General features: G+C 39.0%; 1 protein-coding gene across 6 annotated transcripts in view; it reads right to left on the reverse strand.

The window, feature by feature from the left end:
- LINGO2 (leucine rich repeat and Ig domain containing 2) overlaps nucleotides 1-19,552 on the reverse strand; it is a 2,307,572-nt gene that overhangs the window by 457,106 nt on the left and 1,830,914 nt on the right. For 5 of the 6 annotated variants that reach the window (XM_075316936.1, XM_075316938.1, XM_075316928.1 and 2 more), the window contains one exon: nucleotides 8,131-8,192. The gene's annotated coding sequence lies outside the window, so the exon portion shown is untranslated. Of the gene's footprint in view, nucleotides 1-6,278; nucleotides 7,615-8,130; nucleotides 8,193-19,552 lie in introns of those variants that run through there. The other variant, XR_012724629.1, reaches the window with a different exon arrangement.

A 19,552-nucleotide genomic window follows, 5' to 3' on the forward strand; every position in this document is an offset into this window, starting at 1 on the left:
TGGTTGTAATGCTGTTTTTTCAATGTCTTTTTTTAGGTTTCTCTGTTCAGTGGTTTCAGATGAAAGAGAAATATAAAGGAAGGGAAAAAAAAGACTACGAAAAGTTAATATAACAAGTCATTCTTTTACAAAAGGAAAGTTAGTGTGGTACACTTATTAAGTCATTACAGTGAGTTTCTGGCTTTATACTGAATATGGAAAACATTTTTTGTTTCCCAAATAAAAAACATAGGGGACTGCTCCTATTTAATATATAGATAAGGACTGTGTAACATACGACCCTGCTACAGGATTTTGTGCGACCCATGGTGATCTTCCAGCATTCAACTGTATTTACATACTATAGATGCTGGGTTACATACTTGAATGCTGGGGTAACTGGGGCAGAACAGATAAGAGCTCTTTAGCTCCCCACCCTGATGTGCAGCAGTGTGATCATGTCATCCCTTTGCCACCCTCATCCTGATGCCTCTGTCAACTCAGGGCCAAAGAGGCAGCTGAAACAGTGGGGAAGGTGAATAGTAAGCGGCCCATGGAGGAGCCAAAAGATGTTATGTCATATTATTGTAGGTGGAGGTTGTTACTCTTAAGTGTGTGTAATGGAGACAGGGCAGTTGTGAGAATTGGGGACATTATGTGGTGGTCGCAGCATGAGGGGGCACAATGAAGATATGATGGGACAGTATGGAGATGTGAGTGGCAGTTTGAAGGTGGGGAGCATGGAAGGACAATATGGAGTTGTGAGAGCATGGTGGGCAGTATGGAGCTGTGGGAGGTTGAGAGGACAGCATGGAGTTGAGGGAATGTGAAAGGATCATATGGAGTTCTGAGAGTGCAGAAGGTTAGCATGAAGCTGTAGGAGCATGGGGGAGAGTATGAAGTTTTGGAGTAATGTAAAAGGACAGTATGGAGTTGTGAGCGTGTAGTGGACAGTATGTAGTTATGGAAACATTGAAGGACAGTCTGGAGATGTGGGACCTAGAAGGGACAGTGTAGAGTTATGGGAGTGCGGGGGCAGTATGTTATTGTAAGAGCATTCAAGGACAGCATTAAATTGTGGGAGCATGGAGGGAAGCTTGGAGTTGTGGGAATGCGGGCCAGAGAATGGAGTTGTGGGGGCTTGTGGGGACAATATGGAGCTGTGGGAGCTTGGTGTGACAGTATAGAGTTGTGGGGGCATGTGGGGATAGTTTTGAGCATTGTGAGAAAGGGGAATAATATGGATTTGTTGGGGGACAACATGGAATGGTGGCAGTATGGGGGGCAGTAGAGAGTAATGGGAGCATGGGGGTAGTATGTATTTATGGGAGCATGTTGTGACAGTGTGGAGATGTGGGAATGTGGAAGGGCAGTACAAAGTTGTGGAAGAACAGTATCGTGTGGTAAGGTTTAGTATCGAGTTGTGGGATTATGAGGGGACAGTAGGGAGTAGTAGGAACATGGAGTCAGTATGGAGAGGTCGTCGCTAGGGATGACACTGAGGATGGGAACATCATAAGGAAGGACAGACTTGAAACCATAGTTCACAAGGTTCACTATAAGGATAATTTTGTTTTTAAGGGCACAGTGTCAGAAAGTGCAGCAGAAGACCGTGGAAGAAGTAAGTCTGCAAAGGTGAGCTCTGGGCATGAAATCTCATCATGGCATCTTTACTTCATGGAGACAAAAGTGATACACTGGTGTACCGCGAGTGCAGGGCGAGAATGGCAATAGCCGGCTACGGAGGAGAGCGGGAGATAAATCCCTCCCCTCCGCAGCACCAGCCCACCCCTCCGCAGGGCCAGCCTGCCCCCGCAGCTGAGGTCCGCTCACACAATTGGACCTCAGTCGCAGGGACACTTGCATGACACTCGGCTATGCTGTACTGCTAGTGTGCGCCAAGTGTCATGCGAGGGGATCGCTGTAATCCCCATGTGGCCCCAGCTTCACAGCACTTTTGCCATCCAGTGATATTGGCCATGATGTTTCCTCCATCAGCAATGCTGCTGACAGAGTTAATACCTGAGTGCCTGACGATAGCAGCGTACATCCCTAGTGCAAGTCTATGTAGAGATATAACAGATACCATACACCCAGAACCTCCAATATCAGCTGTTATTTAATCTGGTTGAATATTGATCATGTTTGGTGATGTCAAGCTTGGCTCTGTAAATTGTTAAGTAGCCACTCCCTGGTACTGTACATTATCTTCCATTCACTTGTATAGGAGATAAGGTGTAGTTCCCTAGAGTGGTCAGTGAACAATGTACAGAACCACTTTGTTTCATATACTTTTTACATCCATCCACTATAGGAGCAAATAACAGCTCTGGACCCTCACAAATTTGATTTATGATCAATATGTTAGGGCCTGGAAAACCCTTTTAAATAAATATTATTACAGATATAATAATAATATACAAATCAATAAACGAGTACATTTATTACTCGATACAGGAGGTCCTTCAGCTGTTGTTTCCATTAGCCATGCTGTTTCTTTATGTTGCAGCATGGATCTGTAATGATCACCCACTTAATATTTTGCTCATACATTTGTGGCCACGTTTCTTTTTTTATGCTAGCCCCACAAAAAAGCATCCACGGAAATGTTGCGGTTCCATTGTGATTGTGTCAAAAAATGAAAAATGGCAAAAGTTTTTGAATACAATCTTACACCTTAAATTACACCTGCAAATCACAACACCTTAAGATTGCCTGCAGGCTCTTGTCTTGTCTTTTCCCTATCTGTATTGGAATATGCTCTTCATTCATTTTCTTTACAGTATTGCCACCATGATGGCCAATTACCGATCAATCATGTAGTCATTGGCCCATCTGGGGCGGGCTAAGATTTGATTGCACTATCTCACCGTACTTTAAAGTTGTACCTCTCAGCATTTAAGATAAAATTAACATTGTTCATATCTAATATTGACATGTAATGGTGACGGACTTAACCACTTCACATGTGCCTATGCCTTTTATATATAGGCTTTTGTGCCATTACTTCCATTATATCCAGCTCCCCTTAAACCAAGTGTCAATGTCTGCAAATTACCTTTGTGATATATGGGATCAATGGACTATGTTTAAATGAAACCAGAAACCTCATTTCCTGATCTATTTTGTGTCCCCCCCTTAAGCAATGACCTGTGACCCTTCTGTGCAGCAAACTACTAATTACCAATGACCCGTGACCCCTTTGTACAGGCAACTATAATAATCAATTACTCCGCTACACAATATTCTCCATATAGATATCTAGGTGTTGATTTAAAAGTTTTCAAAATGTAATTTGTTTCTGTGAATTTGTAGTTTTCTCTCTTCTGTAATGCATAGAGTAAAGTCTGTGGAAAATTTATAGCAAAATCCATATGTAACATGTAGCAGACACCAACATACAGTATTGACTGAAGCTATGGCAATAACAATATATGGATTGTGTGCAGGTTTTGGTGTGAATATGGGGCAGATTAGCTGCTGATACGTGTCTGAAGATCCATTGAAGCTAGTTTTGGGGTATGTTCACACATGCACATTTTCAGCTGTGGATTTTCTACTGTAAATTCGGGTTACACATGCATTTGTTGTGGATTTTGATGTGGATTTACCAAAGATTAGAGATGGATGAGCACTAAAATGCTCATGTGCTCGATCCTCGAGTTGAGCAGGTCAGACACTCTGAAAGTGTTCAACTAGAGTAACAAATAAATGGAAGTAAGTCAAAGATTGGGCAGTTTGTCTCTCTGCCGATATGCTACCAACCATAAAATGAGCATTACGTTTTGACATGCTACATCCAAAAATGTTACTTTAACCCCAGTGAGAGCCATTCAGAGACTGCAAATGGCTCTCCCTGGAGTGTCTGAACACATCATGCTATGAAGCAAGCCTTTGCTTTGTTGTCATTTCATGGACAAAGCATCTGAGCACCAACGATACTTAGCGAAGCTCAGTGAGTACCCGAGCAGCTCCAGGCTCAATAGAGTGAGGAGCAATACCAAGCATTCTTGCTTATCACTGCCAGAGATTTAATCCTTTACATTTCGAAGGGTGAAATCCCCAGGATAAATTGACATACTGTGGATATAAATTCTGTACCCCAGGTCAATTTTTTCTAAATGAAATTTGGTAAAAGCTTATTACTTTGGTTGCTACTGTAGTGTGCTTCAGAGATTCTGCCCTTAAATCTATACAGAAAATCCCCAGCATATCTACTCTGTGTGGTCCCCTTAAGGTGCCTTCAAATGCACCATTGCTGCAGATTTTTTATTTATTTTACACGTTTCGAGCCCCAGGAGCACTCTTAAGCCCGCTTTACACACTACAATATATCTTACAATGTGTCGGCGGGGTCACGTTGTAAGTGACGCACATCCGGCATCGTAAGGTACATTGTAGTGTGTAACAGCTACATGCAATTGCGATTAAACGGTAAAACGTTCATCGCACGCACGTTGTTCATTCCTCATGAATTGAACGTCAGGTTGTTCATCGTACCCGGGGTAGCACACATTGCAGTGGAACGGGAACGATGAACAGCAATGTGGAAGGAAGGAGGTGGGCGGGATGTTTAAGTCCCACTCATCTCCGCCCCTCCGCTTCTATTGGCCGGCTGCCGCGTGACGTCGCTGTGATGCCGAACGTCCCTCCCACTCCAGGAAGTGGACGTTCGCCGCCCACATTGAGGTCGTATGGACGGGTAAGTACGTGTGACAGGGGTTAGTCGTTTGTGCGGCACATTCAACAAAATTGAACCGCACATGTGCCGCACATACGATGGGGGCGGTTACGATCGCATACGATATCGTATGCAGAATCGGAACATTTAAAGCAGGCATTAGTCATAGCTATCTATAACTAAGAGCACTGCTGGGGCCCAAAATGCATAAGATCTGATGCATCTGTTTTTTGTCTGCCATACTTTGTGTTTTTTTTAATATGACTTTAATAAATTTTGGATATTTTTATTACTTTTGCACCTTGTGCTTTTTTCTTATTTTTATAATTCATATTGCTTACATAAGGATTTCCTGAGTATTTCTTGTAGATTTCAAACTTTCCATTGTAAAAGGTAAAATATGCAATAATATCTGTAGACAGAATTGAGATACTGTCAATTGCAAAGTGTACACCTCACGATACAAACGCAGTAACTATTTTCAGTATTTATATTAGTTTTTTTCAAAATCTACTGGTGATGCTGTAAACTGGACTGAATTATTAGGAGACTTTGCTAGAAAGGTAGAGCCAAGTATAACTTATCAGATTGAAGCCTCTAAGGACAGTGTTGAGAACATAGAAAGAATAATTTCACAAAAAAAAGCTCAACTTGGATTCGGGGAAATCATTCTTATTGTCAGAAATTAGCTAAAAATATAATTTCTGAGGCAAGAAAAAACAATTGTGTAAAACAGAGCCAGTCCAAGAAGTGTCTAAATTAACATTTTACGGTAGTACGTACAGAAAACATATGGAATTGCATGCAGTAAGTAATGGAAATCATTTATTCCATGTCTGTACACTAAACTAGAGATGCTTGAACGAATGAAATTCCTAAAAAAAATATTGGAACTAAAAAGTTTGAATTGAAAATCATGTTTATTAAGTTTATTCCAATTTCAAAGCCTTACTTCTCATTTATACCAGAGTAGTAAAGGCTGCATATTAGTAGTTCTTTGGTGATAATATTGGGTCTCTTGATGTGCCATCACAGAATGGCTTGGATAGTATATTTAAACAGGCTTGCCAACAGCATAGCCAGGAGGATTGAACCAGAAAGATGATTGTTAAACAGATGAAACACTTATGTGCGCTTGTACACTAGCATTGGATAATATCCAAAACCTATTTTTATTCCAAAAGCCCCATCGCCAGATCCAAATTCCAGAGATACAAAGTGACACTAATTGCAGTCCATGCAATTACATGCCAACAACTCCAGTGTGATTAAATTCACTGAGAACGGTGCGATTACGCCATGCAGCCATTTGGCTTGCACTTTAAAGTGGATACACGCTGATAAAAGTTTACTCTGCTTCACATTGTATTTCCCAGAAAGAACTTTGTGATCTTCACAAAATAGTGACAACATAGAAATTCATTAATAAGCTGTTTAAACGCATTTAGGGATAAATAATGAACTCCATGCTCCAAAAACTCAGATTAATCAAAACGTTGATAAACAAATAAAGTTTAATAATGAATTAACAGACAGTAAAACGTTGACTACCGTCTCCAAATTATGGAAATGCCATCAATATTTTATATAAAAAAAAATAACATGAACATTTTGAAATAAGGAGGTGGAATATTGTAATTTTTCAGCACAGGGTAACACATTAGTCATATTAACTCTTAATGCTTTTTCTACATTGCATCTTACACTTCACCATTCCCATGAGGCAGTTTATATAGTATTTGAAAGGTTTTTGTTGCTACACTAGATAAAAATGCCTGTTGTATAGCTGACACGTTCTATAGTGCTCGTCATTGGATCAAGCTCTGTGCATACATTGGGATGAAATGCTGCCAGATCTCAGCGGTAGCACCTTCAGGATTGTGAATCCAGATCTGGCTACAAGACCTCATTAGGACATATATTTTTTTCTCTGTGTGACTAATCGGTCTGACTTTCATCAGTATTGGATCAGAGGCTTATCAGTGTTTAGTCAGTGCGAGTTGTTACTATCACAGTTTAATAAGTTTCTTTTACATATAAAAAAAATTCTAGAAGTTTTTGAACATTGAAAAATAATTAGGATACATCAATGATGCCATCAGTGTCCAAGTTTTACATGCACCCATTGACTTGCATTAAAAATGGACTTACTCAATAGGTTTTTTTTTTACGGACGGTCGGTCCACCAAAAGCTCTTTAAACTAATTGGTACATTTTCAATCTGTGAAAAATATAGGTGGAGCACAGGCTTGAGAAATGGACTTCTGAATGATATCTTTGCTATAATTCAAAATCTGGTAAATATTGTGTACCACACTAATACATTTCAGGAGTGTTGAAACTTAGACCCTTGGGTATGTCTCTTATGCTTGAACAGACCACCTCTGCTGTGTAATCATAGAGAGACAAAGGTCTACATAAGAAAAAAAAATAGGATATTTCTTTATTCGAAGTTTGAAAAGTAGCCTCCTTTTTGATGCATTGAAGAAACAAAAAAATGGGGCAAATGTAGACATGTTCCTAAGCAAATTGTTGATTCAGTACCCAATATAACTTTTTACGAAGGCTATACTCATTAGACAACTGTCATCTCACCAATACCTTCATCGGTCATTCAAACAACAGCCATCTAAGCCTGTTCTCCTATATACAGAATCACTCTTCTATGTTCTCTATGAGAAAGCCTTTGGCTAACATGTCATCCAGTGGCTTATCTCTGGGAGAACAATGCAGTCAACAGTCTGAAATCAGAAAGGCACGATCAACAGCTTTCCCGAACATCCGACGGCTGGCATAGCCATACACATTCTTCTAATGTATATGGAGGCCTTAGTAAAGTTGTCCTTTATTTGTGTCAAATGGTCTGTACCACAATTGAAGGCCTCATATGACGCAGTCCAAAGTACAATGGGAGAGATGGGGATTCTAAATAGACCAAGGACAGTCAATGTAATCTGAAACTTAAAGATATTAGGAAGTAATGCTTTCTGAAAATACATAATGCTGTTAAGCATGCTTTAATTTATTAATTTATTATGCGTCAGATTCAACACCACCGGATGTAATCACAGGCACGTAGGCACAGAAGAGGCCCCATGCACATCTATGGAAGCAGTAATATAGCTCTGTGTATGCAGGAACAGGAAAAACAGCATTAATTTTAGAATTTGTAATGAAAAAAATGATTATTTGATTGACAACTAGGCTATTATCAACATGTCCACTTTTTTGAATAGAGTCTCATGGTATTAGAACAAAATATATTCACAAGCCATAAAAATGAAATAACCTTAACGTTTTGCAGGCAAAGTGTAATTTAATGTCTTTTATCAAAGTTACTTTCTTATACAAATGAAGTGAAGAAATTGTACAAAATTTTATTTCACTTGAGACTCACATAAGAATAAAAATATATACTTCTTCGAAATGACAGAATTTAAATGTAATTAATGATGGAAAAATACACTCACCTATTCTATGGGAAATGTGAAGATCTTCCTGTAAATCACCCAGTTCAGCCAGCATAAACAACCTGGAAAAGCAAACAATAGACATAAACATGTCATAATATACAACATGAAGTATATACGCTGCCACATGAAATATACGTCAAGACTGCTATATAATTAGGATGGAAACACACATGGTAATGTCATATACAGAGCTGGCATATGCCTTATCTGTGACCAGGATTGCATGAATTTAAAGGTATAAGTCTGTAAATTCTCCTAAGCATTCCTTGAAATAACCTAAATATTAACAGTAATTAATAGTGTGGCCAGAAATAAAGTGGCTGTCATGTCACTTGCTAATTGTAAGGACTCATGGGTGAGTTCCCCCACCTGTGGTGCCTCCTTGTGATAAATACATTCATTTTGCTCACGGTATTTTTAGAAGCCGTCTGATGGTGGATGATGTGTTCGGTCCATCAGGTGTTGGCTAAAAATACTACATGAACAGATGATATGTTTTTCTATGGATCAATGAAACCTATTCCGAGGGAAGCAAACATGGCTCGTTGAACATGGCATAAGTACATCCCACCTATTTTGTGCTCATCTTGTACTATATTGATCTTTTCTTGCTCATCATTCCTAAATATTTTATCGTTATTTAGTAGAACGTTGCTCTTCCATCCTACCTGTCAGTGAATTTACCGAATTTGCATACCTATTTACATATACCGCTCGTTTAGAACTAAGCTGCGGATGAATGTGCAGATTTTTAGAAGCTAGTATTTATAATATATCTTACAAGAGAACGATTCCTGAGACTATGGCCTGCAGCTAAAAAGCCTTTGTATCTAAGCTATAGAGGATGATCAAAGCACTGCATATGGATATGGTGTTGTGTGAAATGGGCTTAGTATGCCTGTCACATGTACGGTGTCTGAAAGCAGTGCCTGTAATACCGGGGAATGCAAATGCAGGCTCACAGACGTGTTTTTTTCTTCCATGTTTAATTTCCACTTTTCATGTATTAAGTTCTATAACATTTCTAGCTGTCCATAACGTGGTATTTTGAAATGAGACATTAATTCTCATGCTCTTAGCACATTTGATTAGAGAGAGCGCCTCCATTGTTAAGATGTATGTCTTCGAGATGTTAGATTAATAAAGCCTAATGCACTATTGCTACGAAGGATGGTTAGCCGGCAATAACAGCTCTGTAAGCATAATGACCTAATGAAGGAGGTAATTAATGGTATATTTTCTCCCACTCTCAAAGGCTGTTTGTCTAAACAGTGGTTGGAAGAATAAGTGCTTTTTCTTGTCAGCCATGATTACAGATCCACTTAGAATTCACTAACATCTATTTCTTAAAAATATGTTTCCGAGAATGTTGTTAGAGCCTTGAAAAGACACATTTTGTTTTCTGCTACTTAGGGACTCCAACCAATGATACCCTCAGATATTACAGAAATTAGAGATTTGTTATAGATTGAAGATAAAATCCAGCATTTTGGGCCCAGTACTATGTCACATAATTGTTTCTATTAAATAAATGAATGTCTTCATGTAATTTTTTGTTTTGCACAATTATGTCATCACATATTCTGGGCACTGGTATGAAAACTGTCGTAAAAAAACATCTTTGTTCTCCATTGTAAAAAGTCACAGCACAGCTTTTATTTTTCAAGCACAGAATATAAAATGAAAGCTGTGCTCTCATTCTTTAAAGGCAACCTGTCAAATGTAAAAATGCTATTAACCTGAAGATATGGGATTAATCTGCAAATTAATAATGTTTGGAACCTGCCCGGTGTCTACATACTGAAACCTGCTGCCAGGAGGAAATTACTTTCATTCTCCCTGCAGCATTTGGGTTTCAGCGCCAGCGTAGGTTCAGTCAACGCTCTGTGTAAGGAAAGTAACATCTGGAACTGCATCTCCTGCACTGATGGACAGCAGGTTCTAATGCATGGCGGCTGTGAATCAGTGTGGGAGCCAATCACTATACACAGAGCAGTGACTGAACTCACAGCGGCACCTTCCTCATGACTGAAATGCAAACGCTGCCAGGGGGGAAAGATTGATTTCCTCCCGACAGCAAGGTTCAATGTGCAAATGCTGGGCAGGTTTCAAATACCATTATCCTGCAGAGTAACACCATATTGGTAGGTTAATATCGTTTTTACATGTGACAGGTTCCCTTTAATATATTCATCAGTTTCCACTATTATTTTCAGTGCACTTATAGTTTTCAAAATAGTTTTATTTTTCAATTTAGATATATATTATATATATATTTTTTTTTTCTTTGCTCAGGACAATCTGAAATTTGTAATGAATTCAAGAGCTATTTAAAAAAGCGCTAAAAGGGTCTTACTCAGAAAAAAGGGAAATAAAGTAAAGAAACACACTCACCTGCCAGTCACAACTCCTATAAACTCATATGTAGTCATCATTGACAGCAGCAGCCCCAGGTTGGCAGATAACAGAGAACAAAGGAAATGAGTTTTTCGACGCGCTATCAACCAATCAGGACTTCAGGCAGAAAACATCAAATCTGAGATTTGATGTTTTCTGTCTGAAGTCCTGATGAAGGGAGCTGAGACTCCAGAAATGCGTAGACCTGTGCAAATAAAGAAACATTGATCAAACATCGGTCCTGATCGGTTGATATCGTGGCAAAAAAACCATTTTCTTTGTTCTCTGTTATCTGAAATTTGGAATGATAACAATTATTTTACCCTATAATATACAGGAAAATTATAACACAAAATCTAGGGGCAATTATTTGGAAATTTCTTTTTTGCAGTGTTCATTGTACCATGATCCTCCGGGTTAGCAATCATACCTTGATGCTAAACTTATATAGTATTTTTTATATATTTTAGGGTTATAAAAACATTATAAATCAAAAAGTATTTTTTTCTTTTCATTCGAGTCGCTATTTCCTAATAGCTGTAATTTTTTTTCAAGAATATTCTGAATCTATAAAAATACATCAATCAGAATCAGGAGCAACCCATAGAGCCGATGTATGTCACAAACCAAATTTTTTTCCCAAAACAGTAATTATAAACACAAAAGATATCACACTACTCTACGTTATCACATGAAGCACATCTGTGGCAAGCTGTAGTTTTATTGATACCATTCGGGGGCACATATGATGTTTTGATAACTTTTTGCAACATATTTGGCAACTCAAAAAATGTCAGTTTGTGTATTCTGATTTCTTTTTTCTTTAGATTGGTTAATTAATTTTATATTTTTAGAGACTGGACTTTCTCCGATGCAGGAACACTAAGTAAGTTAATTTTTTATTTCTTTATATTTCAATTGAGAAAAGTAAGGTGATGTCAACTTTTTTGAATAAAGCCTTTGATTCATTGAAGAATGTTTGTTATAACATTCTCATTATTTTTTAATTTATTTAAATAATAATAAAAAAATAAAAAAAGCCGCATCACCGGCACAGCATGTTCACTTCTGACAGGAACGTGCATGTGTTTCTAGGTATATGCACGCTCATGTTCAGAGAGCGGCAGGCCGTTCTGGGTGCTGTCATGCCAGAGTCGAGTCTGACATCGCAGCACAGCCATGCACTCTTCTGACAGGAACGTGCATGTGTTTCTGAAACACATGCATGTTCACCATAGTGACCCGCAGACACTTGCACTGCTTTCCCTGCCCACCAGCCATCCTGCCACCTGTGCTTGGTTGCAGTGAGCTGACACACTGCCACTCAGGGTGGGGGTGCATCTAACTGCAACTAATTACACACGCCGGTGGGCAGGCAAAACAATGAATGTTGAATTGTCAGCTCCAAAAGGGAAATGCGTGACCCGAAAGGAGTTTGCTGCCATGACACAGCTTCGGGTGAGTACACCGCATGCGTTCCTACCTCATATCCCCTATACAAAGTTTTTAATCTCTGGATTCTGGTCTCCATAGACTTATATGGGCACCGGAATCCAGAGCGGATCCGTATTTTTCTTTCAATCCTGCAGTGATCCGCCGGTCCCGGATTTTGGCGGACTCGATCAACTCTAATTGTCATATAACTGTTTGAAATGTCACCAAATATTTTCAGAACTCGTAGTTCCCCAAAATGTAGCAAATTTTGGAATGTTTACTGATAGCTTTCCCAAATTTTTGGAAACGGGGGCATATTTCTCAAAAAAGTATATTATTTTATCACAAAAAATATACTCCAGGCTCTTGAATACATTTCTTACAGTGGTGCATGATAGCTGAAAATGTGACAAATTCATTAACATGGAAACAGCTAATAAAGAGGTATTTGCAAGTTGTGTCTTGTGAAAGCTAAGGTCAGAAAGTGCAATAGTTGTGTCTTGTGAAAGCTAGGGACAGAAAGTGCAATAGGGTCTTACCCAAGTTGTGTCTTGAGCAGCACTCAGCTTTGAATTCTCTTTACTTTTTGATTGTTGGGTAAGTGGGACATTGACCCAGCCTTGAGTGACAATCCAGGTTAGTAACTTCACCTTCTACTGTGACACATTAATTGTCTATTGTCATTGTTCTGAAGTATACACTTTTATCACTATATATTTATCACTATCATTTAGAAAATATCAAAAAGAGATATTAGCACCATTTTCTTGATGATATGAAAAAGTGTCCATTTATTACCACCAAGACAGTTCGACTCAACAGTGAGATTTTATCAAACTTACATATATAGATAGCAGGACCTTTGAACAAGCACACAACTCAGGCAAGTGAGAGCTGTGATTAGGAGAACTGATTAGCAAACTGTTGATTGTGGGACCTAGGGTATTGTGATTTTGCAAGACTGACAACAGCAGCTAAATTAAGAACTGAGATGGAAGGGCAGGAAGATGATCATCTGACTGACCTATAGAAATTAATGGTCTGGAAAGAGCTAAGTCAGAATGTAGTAATGTAGCTTGGAATGTAACTACTGCACATACTTGACCAATCTGTGGTGGTCAAGCTGCTTGAAAACATGTTGTACTATATGTAAGATAAAAGTTGTCATTACAGGAAAATTAAATCAGATTTTTTAAGCAAGCCAATAGAAAGCTTTCTTATTGACATGCAGTCTAACCAACTATATAAATTGAATAACATGAGAATATCTCATTAATGAGTTTGGCCCATATTACTCCAGCACAAATTTCCTCAAGACTGGCATAAAAATGCCATTCTTGACTAATTTAACTCTTGGAATATCACCTATATCAGAAGCATAAACTCTATTTCTTAACACTGACATGCCTCATAACTACTCTAACCTAAAATCTATGTTTACCATTGCATTAAACTGTAATTTTAAGACAATATGCACTTGATTTACATTACGTAGGCAGAATCTCAAAAAGGAAAGTTATGGAAGTTATACTTAAGAAGAAGGGCAGAAAAAGCCAGGAGCATTGCCTCTATAAGTTTTTTTTATGTACGTAAAGCCAGATCTCTAGTTCACTCAACAAAGAGCAATCCTGGATGTGTTTCAATGACATACCCAAAAGCAAAATCTATTTTTCTAACCTAGTACTTTTTCCCTGAAGAGGTTCATTATTTTTGTCTAAGCTCTGTTATTGCTGAGTGCATACTTTACTTGAATAATCCATGAGAACCTGCTTGACAATTCATTAGAGCAGCTTTCTTGTTCTTTTTTTCTTCAAATTAAAGCCCATTTACTGTAGGTTTCTTTTAGTACTAAATGATGAAACAGTGTCATGATTTAGGAGTCAGGCTGTCTGTGTTTTAGCCAATGTTACAGCAAATGTTCTGCACTTGCTTCTCACAGTGTGTTTAACATTTTAATTTAGACCTAAGGGCACAACAGAAAAAAGGAATTTACCCTATATTGACGATGCACTGAACATCGAAGTGTAAATTATGCTGAGCCATTGCAAATTCTTCCCGGAATATTTAATTATGTGTCCTTAAAAATTACCAGAATTTTATTTTAGTTTGTGTTATTCAGCTATTAGAAATTGATTAAAAAACCCCAATCCTTCAGGAGCAAATGTTTAGTACTTAGGTGAGAAATCTATTGTTAAAGATTAACAAAGAATTGTTTAGGGATCACTAACATTAAAGGGAAGGTGTTGTCAAAAAATATTTTTTTTCAGTAACTGAAAAAATATAAAGTATTATGTTTTAATGTTTTGTTTAAATAAGATTATTTGTTTTTCATTGAGAAAATATAAAAAAAATAAAAGTTTGATATTTTCCACTCTTAAACACTAGGGGGAGCAGCTGCTGTAATCCTGATGTAGAGCTACTGTAGAACTAGCTCACATTACAACTGCAGTAAAAGTGAGGGGAATCTGCTCTCCTGTGTGTGATGTCATGCATCCCCCTCCTAATCTGGGTGTTTCCAAAAGGATAAGGGAAGATGAAGTTTAGGATCACAGTGCAGAGCCATTTTGTTGGTGGCCTCAAAGTGATCCTAATATGTTTAAAGTGTCACTAAGGCCATCTGCATAGTGCTCCACTGTATCCAGCATCGCACTGTTTCCCAATGCCCTGCTGACTGTTTCCCTATGCCCTGCTGACTATTTCCCTATGCCCTGTTCACTGTTTCCCAATGCCCCGCTGACTGTTTCCCAATGCCCCGCTGACTGTATCCCAATGCCCCGCTGACTGTTTCCTAATGCCCCATTGACTATTTCCCAATGCACCACTGACAGTTTCCGAATGCCTCACTATATTCTGCGCCCAAATATACTGTGCTGCCGGCCGGTATTGGAGGTCCGAGGTGACATACGGCGAGGAGGGGTGATTTGCAGCCTGAGCAATACTGCACTACAGATGTCACGTCGCGATCACCGCTTCCAGCCACATGCAGTCACCGCAGACCTGCGCCGCCGGCAGCCTGTCCTGTCAGCAATCACAATACATTGCAGTGAGCAGCGGAGGCCTGAAGTGAGCACACGCGGAGAGGGGGGTGAACAGAGTGCAGGGGGGTGGATGGCAGAGTGTGTGTGGGGGTGAACGGCAGAGTGGGGAGCATCGCGCAAGGATCCGTTACAGTGCAATCACCGCTGCCTGGCACCAGTACTCACCCGGTGGGTGACAGGGAGAAAGTGGAGCAGACAGGATACGCTGTGTGCTCCACAAAGATAGTGCTGATCTCCTCTCTCTGCTGTGATCTCGATAGCCCATGGGGGTGCGTCCATTTAACAGCAGATACAGTCTCTGTAATAAGTATAGGGGTCGGAGTCCGACTATCAGAGTTAATGCCCTGGGCGCTGCCATAAAGGAGGTGAGTAACTGTTGTTATACACAGCAAATCCAAGATCGCAGCCCCCAGTGCTTTAGTAAAACTAGAATGAAATAAAAACTAAACAAACAATGAGTTTAATTTTGTATTAAAAATGCTTGATTTCATAATCACTATTATTGATACAAAAAAAAAAAAGACACCTTACCTTTAATAATAAAACTCCCCTAAATAGATACAACTATGCACCTACTATATGCACAGGTATACACAGTGTTGAACTCGGGTGTTAGGGCTCAAAGGTAGTATGGACTCTATGGGCTCATAAGTATAACTACATGCATATACTACACCAGTAAAATAATGCAAAGCTATGTAGAATATCAAAACTAAAATGTGAACTTTTTTAAATAATTAAAAGGTATATGATAAAAAATGAACTACATCAAGTGTGATAAGAAAAGACAAGGAGGACACCTGGCAAACCATGCTGGTAGAATACTTCATATCATAGCACAAGTGTGCAATAATATAGGGGCAATGACCACAACAATACAGACAAAGTGCATGTATAACTATAAACACGTACAGAAGATATGCATTAGGATGTCAACTGCTAAATAGCATCCAATGACGGTAGATACAAGGTAAGAAACCTATAACTTAATATAAAAACACAAGTGTGTCAGAGTACGCCAAGAATGGTCAATGCATAAATTCCTACATGCAGAAAAGTTACCAGACCAGGGAGACACAAGTAAAGGCCGGGTCCAACTGCACCTGACACCTATTTCGCGTGGAATGCTGCATCCAGGGTTTTTTGTTTCTGGGCTAAACAAGGATAGGTGATAATTTAACTATGGTATGAGGTCAAATGTTGGGACCTGTACTGATCTGGAGGGCTGAGAAATTGTATCCCCAATTGGGAACTTTTATTCCCATTCCAAAATGGAGTAGCAGGACAGATGTTCAAACGCTCAACGTTCAACTCCATTTATTCTTTGTGGGGTTGCTCGAAAAAGCCAAGTGTGGTCCTTGGCAGCTCCATAGGGAATGAATGGATCAGAGGTTGAACATGCTCACTTCTACTCTATTCTAATGGGGATAAAGACTCCCTCATAGACATGGATCCCAGCAGTCAATCCCTACAATCAATAAGTTATCACCTATCCCATTGCTATGGGATAAAGAATTTAAATGTCACCAAAGAATACCTATATGTAGCTCTGAGTATATCAAAGGATGGAGAGGGTTAACTTTCAAGCATTTAATGTCTTAATTGATAGCAGAGGAAACAAATTATCTCCATGCTCAATAATATCAACTATTCTAATCGAGTGAACAAAATCCAAAGGAACAAATACAACCTGAATATGACCAGATCACCTTTTCTAATCACTTATAGCCCAAATAATACCACCATACTGATCATTAACAACAACTACAGTATTAACACTAATATTATTGCTTACAGCTTTACACAGGATCTCTAGATAGTATATAGAATAAAGTTAAATGCAGCGACTCAACAATGATGTCTCTATTTTTAATAATTAATTTTAACTGTTCTTATTTAGAAGACTGCTATGGCTCTTTCAGCCAGGACTTGTCTCCGAAGAATATAACATACAGTCATCTATGGCTGATCCCAAATAGAGCACCCTTCCCCTTTCTCCCCACTTCTACTCTGCGCAACAAGAATACAAATAGTGCTTTAGTGCTGCCCACACAGCACTACACAGTTAAAGTACCTCACTTTGTTTCCCCCTCAATAACACAATTCCTAAAAATAAAATATGTTACGAAAGTAATTTCATTCTTTGTGACCCTTTCACAGGAGAAATGTCTCTGTAAACCCCATAAATATTAATACATATGCCCCCTTCTTTTGCCCCCATAAAATTGTGATCAAATGCTGCACTAATGACCACCTCCCCAATATTGTACATCTTTTCTGCTATTTACAGTAATACTATTAACCTTTTATGTTTAAATAAATTTGAAATAATTTTGTGGCCCCGTTAATTAATGATAAAAAATGCATGAGTTCACAAGGGAGATATGGTTAATGTATAGGGCCATAATTGGGGACATTAAGAAAGTCCTTCATTGTGGCCCCAGACACAAATAATGTCTTCCATTCTTGCTCGTTTATAGTAATAGTGTCCCCCTTTCTGGCCTCAATATAGATACTATGTCCCAATTCTGGCCCCAATATGATAATAATGGCTCTCATTCTGGCCCAACAATTGTAAAACTTTCCCATATTCTGACCCTCATATCGTAGCAATGTGCCATTTTCTGACTCCCATACAATAATAATGTTCCCCAATCTATCCTCAAAATAATAATAATGTCCCATATTCAAGCTCTTATACAGTAATAACGTACCCAATTCTAGCCTCAGTCTAAAAATAATTATATACTCCACCCTGGCCTCAATTTAGTAATAATGGCCTCTATTTTGACCAAAATATAGTAAGAATGTCACCTATTTTGGCCCTCATACCATAATAATGCCCCCCATTGTAGGCCTAATATAGCAATATATCCCCATTCTCACCCCCACATAGTAATATTGTGTAATATTCTGGGCCAAATACAGCAATATTATCCACACTTCCTAGCCTTTAACTGAAATAATTCCCTGATTCTTGCCACTATACAGTGTGTCCACCCATATTCTGTCCACCACCATTAACTTGAGAACGGCGGCAGCTATAGGCATAGAAGTGGTGTCTAGGTATAGTAAAGTATCCACAATGAAACCACCTATAGCGCCACCTAGTGGAAAACAACGGAGTTAGCATTTTTATTTCGAAAACAGAGCAAGATAGAGAAAAAAAGTGAATTTCAAAGTTGTAGGGCATCATCAATTCAATACGAATCGACATCTTGCATGCAGAAATGCTATGATCAGAACGTGTAAAACTCATAAGGCTGCGGACATGAAGCGATACCTCATGGAGACCTTTATACAAGTCATTGGGTATGGTGGCTGCATGGAGTGGCCTCCACGCTCACCTGACCTGACGCCATTGGACTTCTTTTTGTGAGGTCACATCAAACAGCAGGTGTATGCGACCCCTCCACCAACATTGCAGGACCTACGATGACGTATCACAGATGCTTGTGCAAATGTGTCACCTACCATATTGCACAACGTGCAGCAAGATACAGTATGCTGTCCAGAGTCCAGATGTGCATTCCAGCTGACGGTGGCCACTTTGAGCATCAAAGATAAATGAGTGCCATATGTGTGACCAAATTGTCTCTCCAGGACTGGAGACAAACTCTAGCGCAGCGCCACCTATTAGCAGCCAGCAGCCAGACTGGCTTGCAAAGTCTCCATAAGGCGATTAGTGTTCACCCGTGATATGAGTGACCTGCATTTAATGTTTTGGGGGGGGGTCATGGGTTTCATATCATAGCATTTTTGTATGCAAGGTGTTGATTCGTATTGAATTGATGATGCCCTGCAACTTTGTAATTTACTTTTTGTCTGTATCTCCTTCTGTTTTTTAGATAAAAATTGCTAACTGCACTGTTTTCCACCAGGTGGTGCTATAGGTGGTTTCATTGCGTAGTGCATGGCTACTTTACTATACCTAGACACCACTTCTATTCCTATAGCTGCCGCCATTCTCAAGTTAATGGCGGTGGACAGGATATGGGTGGACACACTGTCTATTAACTATGTCTCATATTCTGGCCCCTATACATTATTAAAATTCTTAATTCTTGTACTCTTCATATAACATTAAAACAAAAACAGAAAACCTTATTCCATTCAAGCAGACTCTATACCAAAGTAAAGGTTTGCTAAGGTTTGGGAGCTGTTGATCTCTTCTCCCATGACAATATCCAACTGAATGAGATATTATAAGGTGTTTTTACATGCAAGATATAATTGTAGATTTTTGGACTTGAGCTGTATTAAAATATATTGAAGTTGGCACCCGGAGGCAGAATGGGTTACTATTAGGAATGATTTGGCTTTGCAAATATTTGCCGAATAGGTCGCCGCTATTCAACTGTTCGTGAATATTCGATGCGCAATGTAAGTTTATGGGAAACCCGAATAACAACTATTCGGAACTATTCGGGCTTCCCATAGACTTACATTGCGCATCGAATATTCGCATATCGGCGACCTATTCGTCTAATATTGGCAAAGCCGAATATTTGAGGTATTCAATCATCCCTAGTTACTATGTTATCTTAATT

This window comes from Anomaloglossus baeobatrachus, chromosome 1 (assembly GCF_048569485.1).
Source record: "Anomaloglossus baeobatrachus isolate aAnoBae1 chromosome 1, aAnoBae1.hap1, whole genome shotgun sequence".
Lineage (NCBI taxonomy): Eukaryota > Metazoa > Chordata > Amphibia > Anura > Aromobatidae > Anomaloglossus > Anomaloglossus baeobatrachus.